This window comes from Amborella trichopoda, chromosome 9, assembly GCF_054954075.1.
Source record: "Amborella trichopoda isolate Santa Cruz 75 chromosome 9, AtrichopodaSantaCruz75HAP2 v2.0, whole genome shotgun sequence".
Taxonomy (NCBI): Eukaryota; Viridiplantae; Streptophyta; class Magnoliopsida; order Amborellales; family Amborellaceae; genus Amborella; species Amborella trichopoda.
In genome coordinates this window covers 49,498,337-49,510,218 of record NC_142344.1, presented here as the reverse complement: position 1 = coordinate 49,510,218, position 11,882 = coordinate 49,498,337, and the positions used below count along the sequence as shown (strand labels likewise).

The 11,882-nt window shown below is 32.9% G+C and overlaps 1 pseudogene; it reads left to right on the top strand.

Annotated features, from left to right (window-relative positions):
• Positions 1 to 1,738: 1,738 nt before the first annotated feature.
• The window catches only part of LOC18441701 (putative amidase At4g34880), a 30,438-nt pseudogene continuing 20,294 nt past the window's right edge, over positions 1,739 to 11,882 (top strand).

Sequence of the window (11,882 nt, the reverse complement as noted above, 5' to 3'; positions counted from 1 at the left end):
AGTCGAAACCGAGTTTCAATATAGGAGTAAAATTTGTAAAGACATCAAAAAATTTAGTGCGACTATTCATAAAAAATACCCATGTGTAATGAGTGTAATTATCAATAAAGGAAACAAAATATCTTAAACTCCTTTCTGAAGAAATAGGAGAAGGCCCCCCATACATCAGTTTGCACAAAATCAAATTTAGAAGTAGAAATTGTACTACTACGCTTAAATGACAAAGAGTGTCATTTAGCAAGCTTACACGGTTCACAATGTTGGACATCAACAGACACTTTATTAGTGGTGGGACCAAGAACACCATGAGAGAATAAAAATTGTAATCTAGAAGCAGAAACATGACCAAGATGTTGATGCGATAAAGTACTAGCATCAAAAGTAGACATGGCACTGACAGACGAACTTATTTCCAAATGAATGTAGTTCAGAAAGTACAAGTTACAAGTTTTATGCCCAGTCCCAATCAATTCCCCTGACTACCTATCTTGCACATAACAACCAGAGGGAGAAAAGATAACATCACAATTAGAACGAGTAATTTGACCAACAGAAAACAGATTAATGGTGATAGATGGAACATGATAAACATAAAAAATGTATAATTTATCAATGGTATCAAAGCAGTGGCAATAGAGCCAACTTGAGAGACTTTCATAATGGCTCCATTGGCAGTGAGAGTAGTGTTAGAAAATGATTTACAATTAACTTGAATAGACTCTTTAGCAGTCATGTGCCAAGAAATGCCTGAGTCAATCAACCAAGAAGTAGAAATATTATTACCTGCAGTGGGTAGGCTGGATTGAGAAGGAAGTCGGGATTGAGAGAGCATAGACTGTAACTGCTTAAATGTAAGAGTTATTGAAGAACTAGCAACAGTAGCTGGCAAGATAGTTTGAGCATGAATGCATCAGTCGAATGATTGACGTGATTCTGCAGTGACTGTAATACCAAGTTTATTCTTCTTCTTTGGGCATGTGTATTTCAGATGCCCAAGTTCTTTACAGTAATTGTATTTAACAAAAGATATATCCTTGTGGGGTATATAAGAAGCATTTTCTTTAGAGTCCCTGTATTCGAAATTTCGAGTGGCAGTAAAAGTTGATTCTTCCTTTGAAACAAGATTAAGAGACTTAATTTTTAGTCTCTTCAACAAGTAACTTAGAAAGAGCATGGGTGAGAGTAGGAAGATTGGCTCTATGCAGCATAGCATTCCTGACACTTTCAAATTCAAGCCCATCAATAATTTTCTATGCAGCATAGCATTCCTGACACTTTCAAATTCAAGCCCATCAGTAATTTCAGGCTCCATAAGGGCTAGGGCATCCCAAAGCACCTTCATGGCAGAATAAAAATCTTGAATGGACTAGTCCCCTTGACGGAGTGAACGATGTTCCTGTATTAACTGATACTTCCTTGCCCAACTATTTTGATGATATATTTCTTCTAGAAAGACCCATGCATCTCTAGCATTCTGAAATGTACTTAAATTGAGGCCAATATTACTTCTACAAAGCCCATCAACTACGCTATAATCCTTGAATTGTTGAACCCCCATTCAACTAGTTTTTCTGGATCATATGGTTTCTATCTAGTTCCATCTATATATCCTAAGAGTCATTTACCATAAATCACATTTTTCATAAAAGAAGCCCAAAGGTATAGTTATTTCCATTGAGTTTAACAGGTACAAGTTGAAACGAGTCCGGCTTTTCCATTACGGATAAACCCGAACGCAATGGCAATGGAAATGGCGACTAGTGCCACGACTGAGAAACAAACGACGAAGACCTCCAGATCCAATGGCGATGAATCTTCCCCTGACACAGGAATGCCGGAGAGCAATGCTTCTCGAGTTTTGATTTCTGCTGCTTTGATGGAGATCTCAGAGCCCACAATGACTACTTGCTCTGGTTTACAAGAGAATTTATGAGGCGATACTTGGTTCTTTATCTAATCGCAGTTTCTCTCTCTAGTTTGTTGGAGACATCTGAGCCTGTGCAATACTCTTGCTTTAGTGAAAAGAGAGACCAACACCCGTTGCGCAGTGGAGAGAAGGGTTGGGGCCTCTTTTCGCAGAGGTTTTAGATGGCGGTTTTGGGATTTGGATTTAAATGGCAGTTTTGGGATTAGATCAGTGGTTTTCCAAATGGTAGTTTTGGGTGTGGTTTCAAAACAGCGGTTATGGGTGTGGTTTGAACTTGTAGTTTTGAGAGTTGGTGGTTTGGGCAGATGGTGGTTTTGGGCATATGGTTTCAGATCAAGACAGCAGGGGTAGTTTCAACAGGTGGTTTTGAGAGTAGGTGGTTTTGGGCAAATGGTGGTTTTGAGCAGAGTTTCAAATCTGGACAGCGGTATTCAGATACCAGTATTCAGGCTCAGATCAGATTGGTAGGGTGGTATTTTTGGCTGTATTCAGATACCCAGTTTTAGAAGGGTGGCATTGAAGGAACAACCAAACCTTGCACGTGAGAAATACATACAATTTGTATTTCTTTAATAATAAAATATGTACAAGCACCCTAATGCTTTAATTTGATTGTTTAGAGCCTAGGCTCTATACATACCGCACCCTTAAAACAATTTTATATATTAAAATAATAGGAAAAATTAAAAGAAGAGCAACCTAATGAAAAATCTATTTTTTTTTAAAAAACATTTATGGCATCCTTGTAAAGAGCAAGAGAGATATTCAATGATATTAAAGATTTAGGTTGCAGCTATTCAGTGCGATACTTAAATTTTCTTGAGCATTTTGTGTAGTTTTTATGCATAAAGAATTTTGCTCAATTTCATATTTTATTTTTTTATTTTTACATTTTATTGGTGTATGCAACATAGCATTTTGGATGAACAGCTATTTTTTTTGAGAAATAGTCCTATAGCTTGGTTCACAATTATTGTATTTATTATTGTTGTTGTTGTTTCATCTTGTGCTCGCAATAGATCTACGATATGTTTTGTGTTGTGACAACATAGTAAGTATTATTGTTGGATTTCTTTAAAGTTTCAACAAAAATTGTTCAGCATATTATTTTGAGGGATTATAAAGAATGAGACTTTTACCTTTCATACATGGACGTCACAATTACTTACAGCCTTCTGATATTAAATCTGGTAGCCTGGATGTGTTACAAAGTTCGAGAAAATTTCTTTTAGACTTTGAGCATGATCAATAAAATAATTACAGCCACCCAATATCACATCCAATGGTCAAGATCAATTGTGACCACCTTGTACCAAAGGTAAATGGTCTCATTAAATATTTTTTCTTATTTTAATGATACTAGTGAAGCAATAAAATTATTGTTTAGTGGCTTAAGTATATATATATATATATATATATATATATATACAATAGCTGCAAATCACAATCCTATGTTTTATCATCTTTACAAATCCGATTTTTTCGCTACGTTTTTTTTCAACTAAATCCGAAACCTTATTTTTTTAGGAATACGTATTTTTTACCCGACTTTTTCCTCCAATTTTTTGAAATAAAATTGACTTATTACCATTATCTCCCGACTTGCTAACTATGGTTGCCACTGCCCCAAACAAACATCGCTCTGCCTCAAAATTGCAGTATTATATACACCAAAATAAGGATGACTCAATAGCCTTATAATTATGGGAAAAGTTTATGTAGAGCCTTGGCTCTAAACAATCAAATTAGGGTCTACCTCAAAAATTTCATTAGAAGAAGTTGTTTTGATACCCAAATATCATCAAATTGATCATCTCGACATCAAGATGGATGGGCATGAGAAAAAAAATGAATTTCAGGTTTTGGAATTAGTGCATCTTGTAATGCATTTTTTTACCATTAATTTTCAAGATTTTCAAGTTTTCATAGATTTGCTCAATCTACACTATTTTCAAATCTTTAAATTTTATAATTACAAATGGAAATATATTTTAACGCTATTACAAAAAATTCGAGTCTTAAAACCATATTTCTGAACACTATTTGAAGGTGAGCTATAATTTGATTGTTTAGAGCCTCGATCAGATATTAAGTTTCCTTTCTTGTAAAGTTTCCGGTTTCTATAACTACCAACAATTATAATAGCCTCAAAATTGGAAGGATTGAATCACCTTCTCGAGAATAAAGCCAAATGAATGAAGATGACTCCATAGCTTTATAAGTTTAATACAAATTGTCCCGAAGAAGCAAGCATATGATGATTCATACACAACATAATATGGAGGAAACTATATATTCTCCAAGCATACTAGGAAGACTACCATCAGAGAGAGAGAGAAGAAAATCATTTAGGGGTTCCAAATTTTTGCAGTATTGTAAGGGCTATGGGATTTCTGGGGTTCGATGATCGGAAGAGTTCGTTTATGGTGCAATGGGTTGGGGCCACCGGGCACCTCACGGAGAATGTTGTCCTCTGGGAGGGAGGGTGGTCTGCCCCCACCATTGGTTGGGTAAGGACCATTGGGAACATCACCGAGCAAGTGGCCCTCCAGGACCGAGACAGAGGGCGGGCTGCCCTCACCATGGTGGTTCTCGATTGGGCAAGGACCGCTGGGCACATCGTCGAGTATGATTCCATAGCCACCACCAAGCTTTGAACCCACTCTGCTGCCGTAACTCTCTGAAGAAATTATCTTCCGGTTCTTCAACCACAGCTCGCCATTGTTCAGACTCTTTTTGCTATTGAAAGCACTTTCGCCAATCCGAGATCTGAGAAAAACCAAACAAACTGCTACTCATGGTACCTAAGCCTAGGGTTTGCAGGTGAGACTCTCTCTCTCTGACATGTAAGTACAATTATCTTTGTCGATACATAAACTAATGAATATAGGAAATGGGCTGTAGTCATGGTGGTAGCATCCCCACATCCCGTTACCACATTTTGGTATGCATTGCTAACCATAAAAAAATGTAATTCTCTAATCTAGTCGGGGTCTGTCTTCCCCACTGAATCACCCAAAAACAAATAAAACTAATGAAAGGATTGTTGTCTTAAGACTTAGAGATTTACGTAGGGACCATAAAAATTTTTCCTTAAATACAATAAAGTTTTTTCTAAACTACAAAATGCTCCACTTATAGTGGAAATTACAACAAATGTCGGGCAAATTGTGTATAAGTACATTATGATCCTGCAGGTACGCACACTCTTTTTCACCACATATGTGGTGCATTTATGCCCTTTAAATGCATTTGAGACATTATTTTTCACCACAGATGTGGTGCATTTGAGACATTATTTTTTTCAATTACGTAGAAGGTGCAATCAGCAATTTTTCTTATTGAGGTTAATCTATCAGTTGAAGAGGTTATATTCTAAAGTTTGGATCCTTAAATTAATCCTAGTAAAGATTTTACTCGAGGGAGTAAATAGATAGTACCCTAGCCACCACGTTGTGGTTATCGTTCCCATCAATAACACCACCCAACTAACACCTTCAAAAAATCTAATTCCTAATTTACTAGAAAAAAAGGGGTAGCAGTTTGAATTACTCAAAAAAATAAAAAATACTATTTTTAAAAAATTTATTTAATTATTATTACTTTTTTAATTCAAGTCATTATTTTCTTTACAGCAAATTAATATGGGAAATTATAGAATGAGACGATTTACTTTTGGTACAAAGTGGTCACTTCAATCTTGACTTTTGGATGTGAAATTGGGTTGTTGGAATTATTCAATTGACCAAGCTCAAACTTCAAAAGAAATTTTCTCGAAGTTTGTAACATATCCAAGCCATCAAATTTCACATCGGATGGTTTTAAATAATTGTGACCACCTTGTATAAAGTTAAATGATCTCATCGTATACAATCCCATTTAATATTTCCTATTACTTTTTTGAATTCTTTTCTAAGTTCCAAATTCTCTAAAAGAAGGTCGTACTTTTGGATAATTTTTCTAAGTTCCAAATTCTCCAAATTCACGCATATAAAAGCCTTTCTTAAATTTTTCATAATTTTTTTCTCGCTCCTATTTATTCTCCAAAAGATATTCTCTTGTATTTAATTATAATTAATAAAAAACATATTAGAGATTTCTAAGACAAATGAACAAAGAAGGAAGTAAACGCATAATACGTGAATTATCCATGAAAACATTGAAATAAATTCTATAGAATCATAAAAGACTTGGACCGTATTGAAAGAACCGATGGTTTAAATTTACATCACAAAAAAAAAGAATCATAGAATTATCATGGATGACGTATCTTATAATATCATCTAATTTAAAATATATTATTGACAACTGTGCAAAAAATAGTACCATTACATCACGGATTGTTGATTTTTTAAATACTGGGTGTGACCGAATTAAAAAAATAAGACATTATTTAAAAATAAGAACAAATCTACAATGTCTTATAATATCATCGAATTCAAAAAATATTATTTACAACAATAAGAAAAAATAATACATTACAAAATTTATAATACAAATAAATTAATAAATAAAATACAAGAGTTGGTTATTATTATATAATTATTAATTATAATATTATAATAAAAATAAAAATAAAACCCCTATAAATTTTAATATTATGATATTAAAATATTTGAAAAAACTTTTACCCTAAAAATTGTAAAATAAAGATATCAAAATTCAAAGAAAAAAAATAAAAATAAATTAAAACCTCTTTTAAACATTCAATATAAATATAAATGATATATTTACAAGTATATTTTCTTAAAAAATGATGATTAAGTTTCAATCTTTTTCTCTCTCTAGATCGTCTCTATCTATCCATGTCTTTTACCTGTGACTTTGTCGAACTCCATTCTTTGCCTTTTCCCTCCCTAACTCATTTCCCTCTCCAACTAAAGTGACCATTTAGCTCCAGAAGCAAAACACCAAGTTAAGGACAATTTCAGTTTCTCTCACTGGAAAATATACATAACTATCATTTACTTTTTGTACAAAGAGATCACAATCATTTTTGTCCATTAGATTTTAACGATGTTTGTAGGAATCTTAGTAAATAGACACAATTTTTTTGAAAAAAATATTTCGAACTTTGTGATTCACTCACAGCCCTCCAATTTGACACATAATGACTAACAATAGTTGTGATCTCCTTTAAAGATAAAGATAAATGATCTCTTTATAAGCAATTTCTTAAGGGAAAAGTTTATATAAGGTTGTAACCTTAAAATGTAGAATCACAGATACACCTCAAAAATCTGTCGGAAATAGTGTTTTAATGTTGAAGAAACCCTCTAATCGATCATCTCGATATTGAGATTTATAAATATTAAAAAAAAATAAAAAAATAAAAAAATAAAAAAAATTGAGTCTAAAAAATAATGCATCTTGCAACAGATTATCTAGACCGTCCATTTTCAAGATTTTCATATATTTATAGATCTACTTGATTTTAACCATTTTTGAAATTTAATTTTTTTTAATTATGTATGAAAATAGATTTTAAGATAGTAATAAGAATTTGTTATAATAAAATTACAATAAAATTTTAAGATGCTTCTTAATTGAGTTGTTTAAGATTGCAACCTTATAGAAACCGCACCCATTTTTTAATTTAATTATAAATAATTAAGTAAAAAAAGCTTTTTTTTAGTTCTTAAAAACCTAATCTAATTGTCAGTTAAATAGAGCCGGTCACGAGTCAAACATGGAGGCGGAGTGGGTACAAATCGTCGTTTGATGTCCAAATAGAACTGAAATCACTTTAACCCTTAAGTTTTTACCGTGTAGGGTCTAATACTCGTTCCACCTTTTGTCACAGTTTTCTCAGTCATCGTTTAAACGAAAATTGTTTGGTGCTTCCAAGCCCGCAACTGTTGCTATGCGCACTCGAAGATCTACACCGTCCACCAAAACTTGGTCATGTAAATAATAGTCCTCCAAAGAAAAAATAAAAATCAATGGTTCTAATATTTTCTCTACAAAATATCATTTCTAATCTTTGAAGTTTATTTATTTTTACAGATTAAGAATATCCATGATTATATATGGGTGTGGTTTGTATAGAGCCTAGGTTCTAAACAATCAAATTAGAGCCTACCTTCAAATAGTGTGCAGAAATGTGGCTTCAATAATGGAAATCAATGTGATAGCCTTAAAATATATTTTTATGTTTATTTATAAAATTTAAAGTTACAAAAATAGTGTAGATCAACAAATCTATAAAAATTTGAAAATCTTGAAAATTGACGGTCCAAGAATCTGTTACAATATACACTATTTCCAAAACTTGAAATCCGTTTTTTTCACATGTCCATGCTTCTTAATGTCGAGATGATCAATTTGAAGATATTTTGACATCAAAACAATTATAGTAAAATTTTTGAGGTAAGCTCAAATTTGATTGTTTAAAGCATCGACTCTATATAAACTTTTCCAATTATATATTCCCTAAAAATTAAATCAAATTACATTTCAAAAATAAATTATTAAAGGGCCCGCATTTCTACATATGAGTCCGTGGACTCGTAGAAACCGTGTCCTTTTGTTGAAAGTTTCAGACTCGTGAGTTGGTAGAACGTAACCATTCTCACACATCAGCACCTGTTTCTTGTTGGGCAGAGTTTCGTGAGGTCCCACAAGACCATAAGACACATTTAGTCGGGCATGAAAAACACATAGGTAGGGGCATCTTTATGACTTGAAACTTTTTGGATGGTCTTCGATTCCATTTTCTGAATAAAATTTAAAGAGACAAAGTTTGAATTTCTAATGAACGGCCACGAGTCAAGGAGAAAATGACTCCCAGCGTTTTTAATGCCCAAAATATATATTTTCCAAAACTAACTTTGAAAAGAAAAAGGTTTATATAAAGTTGACACTTTAATATATAGAATTAAGGTGCACAACTAAAATCCTAATAAAAAAAGAAAAAAAAGTTGTTTTGATGTTAGAAGGGTACTCTAAACAATCAAATTAGAGCCGACTTTTAAATAATATCGAGAAATACTATTTCAATACTGAAATTCTTTGTGATAGCCTTAACATATAGTTTGAGGAATTAACGCATATATTTCTTAACATTTCGCGGACTTAAATTATCATTACCATCCGATTCTTGTCTCAACTATTTAGGGTCGGCTATATGAATCTTGCTTCGGCCTTTTACTCTATCAAGGGTGTAATAGTCCCAATTATACCATATCTCTTCTCTCTATTTTTATCCATGTCTTTTTGGGCTTTTTTCTTGTTTTTTTCATAGCATTTTACTTGAATCTTTCTTCTTATTTTTTTTAGAGTGTTTTACTTAAATCAAATCACATTTCCTAACCGATGTTGTTCTAGGGCGATGTTGCATGTGGCCAAACTACTTAAGTCCACTTTCTCTTATTTTATCACCTATTGAAGCTACCACCAAGCTCCCTCAAGATGCATTTATTCTGAATTCTATCGTTTTGGTCTTGCCACTCATCCATCTCAATATCCTCATTTCTGCCACACTCATTTTATGATATGTTATTTCTTGACCACCAGTATTCCATCTCATAAAGCATGACTGACTTTACAACCATCCTATAGAATTTTTCCCTTAGTTTCACTCGTATGTAATGTTAACAAAGAACAAGAGAAGCACATCTCCACTTCGTCTACCCAGCTTTATGTGCAATATCTTTCTCAAATTCTCAATTCTCATAGATTATCGTCCTAAAATATTGATAATATTCTCTTTTACGATCTTTTTGGCTATCATCTCAGCTAATTCCTCATTTCTATTCCTATTATTGCCAAACTCTTTTGGGTACTACTAGTTTTCGTAAAATGGTTTGGTATTGTGGCCACATGTTGTGGACACTCAAAAGGTGCATAAGCACCTTTTAATGGTTCCGATTGAACCATCCTCATTCAAGGGCTAAAAATAATTTCTTTTTAATTTTTATTTAAAATAATATTGATATGAAATTTGGGTTTTAGCCTCATTTTTAAAAGTAGAATTAAATAAAAAATATTGACCAAAATAAATTTAGAGGTATTTTGTTTACTTTTATAATAAATATTTTAATATTCTATATTTTATGTTCATGTCTTTTATTTGATATTTTTTTTTTCCCAATATACGAATAATTTGGGACTTCTTTTTCATCTGATATATTTCTCAGTCAAAGACCGGTCAGAATTTTTTGAGTCGAACAGCTTGAACCAATTTTCTTGTAACCGCCCCAAGTAAACAAAAAATCATGCCTTGAGCTTAACAGTGGCAATGGGCAGGGCCAGCCAAGACACGGCCCTTGTCCTTATGGGGTTGGCGAATGCCTAGCCCTGGCATACTTGGAGCCTGGGCCTGCCAAGCCAAAAACAAAGATCGGGCCAGTCCGAACTGGGCTCGCACCAGCCCCAAAGAAAAGATGAACGTTCAAAAATTGGAGGTGGTTTCAATTAAAAAAAAGGTCCATCCACCGCCGATTTGTGCGCACATGGTCTTACTTTAGGGTTCCCATCGTTTGTTCTTGGATTGATTCAAGGGCTCGGTATGACGGGCTCTCCACACCCCGCTAGAGACGAGTCACACTGATTTGACTTTAGAAACCAAAATTTTTTACTTAGTCCTTTGTACCTTTGGTTTCGTGCGTAAATATTCCTTGGGACATATAAATATATGTAAATCGTATATTGATTTGTATAAATGCATATGCAAATAAAGTATTATGGTAAAAGCTTTTGGTTTATTTAATTCATGATAAAATAAAACAACACCTATTGAATTGTGAAACATATTTTAAATAATATAATATAGAGCAGATCCTATTAGACCCTCCCCCACCCATGTGTGTAAGACCCTAAATGATCACTATTAAATTTGGAGCAGATCTATACAAAAGTCAAGTTCTACACCTATGTGATAATGTTTTTAGAGATCCGTGCCAACTTTAATAGTGATCTTTTAAGGTCTTACACACATGGGCAGGGGAGGGTCCTATAGGATCATTACTCTATAATACATTTATAAAAAGAGTAATGATCCCTTAGGTCCCTCCCCCACCCATGTGTGTAGGACCCTAGATGATCACCATTAAAGTTAGCACGGATCTCTAGAAAAGTTATCACATGGGTGTAGGATTTGAATTTTCTATAGTTCCGTACCAAATTTAATGGTGATCCTTTGGGGTCCTACACACATGAGCTGGAGAGGTTCCTATAGGATCATTTCTCTTATAAAAATGAGTAATGATCCTACGAGACTCTCCCACACCCATGTGTGTAGGACCCCAACGGATCACCAGCACAGATATCTAGAAAAGTCAAGTCTCACACCCATGTGATAACTTTTTTAGAGATCTGTGCCAAATTTAATAGTGATCCTTTGGGGTCCTAGATATATGGGTGTGGAATGGTCTCATAGGACCATTACTCTTATAAAATTTATAATAATATATCTGACTTATGGCCTTTACCCTACTATTACTGTGATGTGAGTGGCTCAAATTGTTTTGTCCCAACCACCTTGGCCGGAACTTATACGCATCACTTGTACATGAATAATCTATATTATATATTATTTTATAAATAATAATAATACTTATTATATATTATTTTATAAATAATAATAATACTTATTATATATTATTTTATAAATAATAGTATATATTATTATATATTTTAGCTGTATATTATATTAATTAAGTATATATAATATTTAACTATATTTATATTATTTTATATATGATATATTGTTTATATTAAATAATATATATTTATTATATTTAATATAATATATATATCTATTAAAGGTTTTATGTAAATATTCTCACACCAACCAAGCGCTACCAAATATATGAAATTGTTTACACAATACTTTTTAAATATGCTACCAAACATGGTAAAAAGAATACTTATACAAATTTATGCAAATATTTACATGGGTAAAGTATTTACTTATGTAAATATTTCTCGAGGAATATTTACATGCTAACCAAAC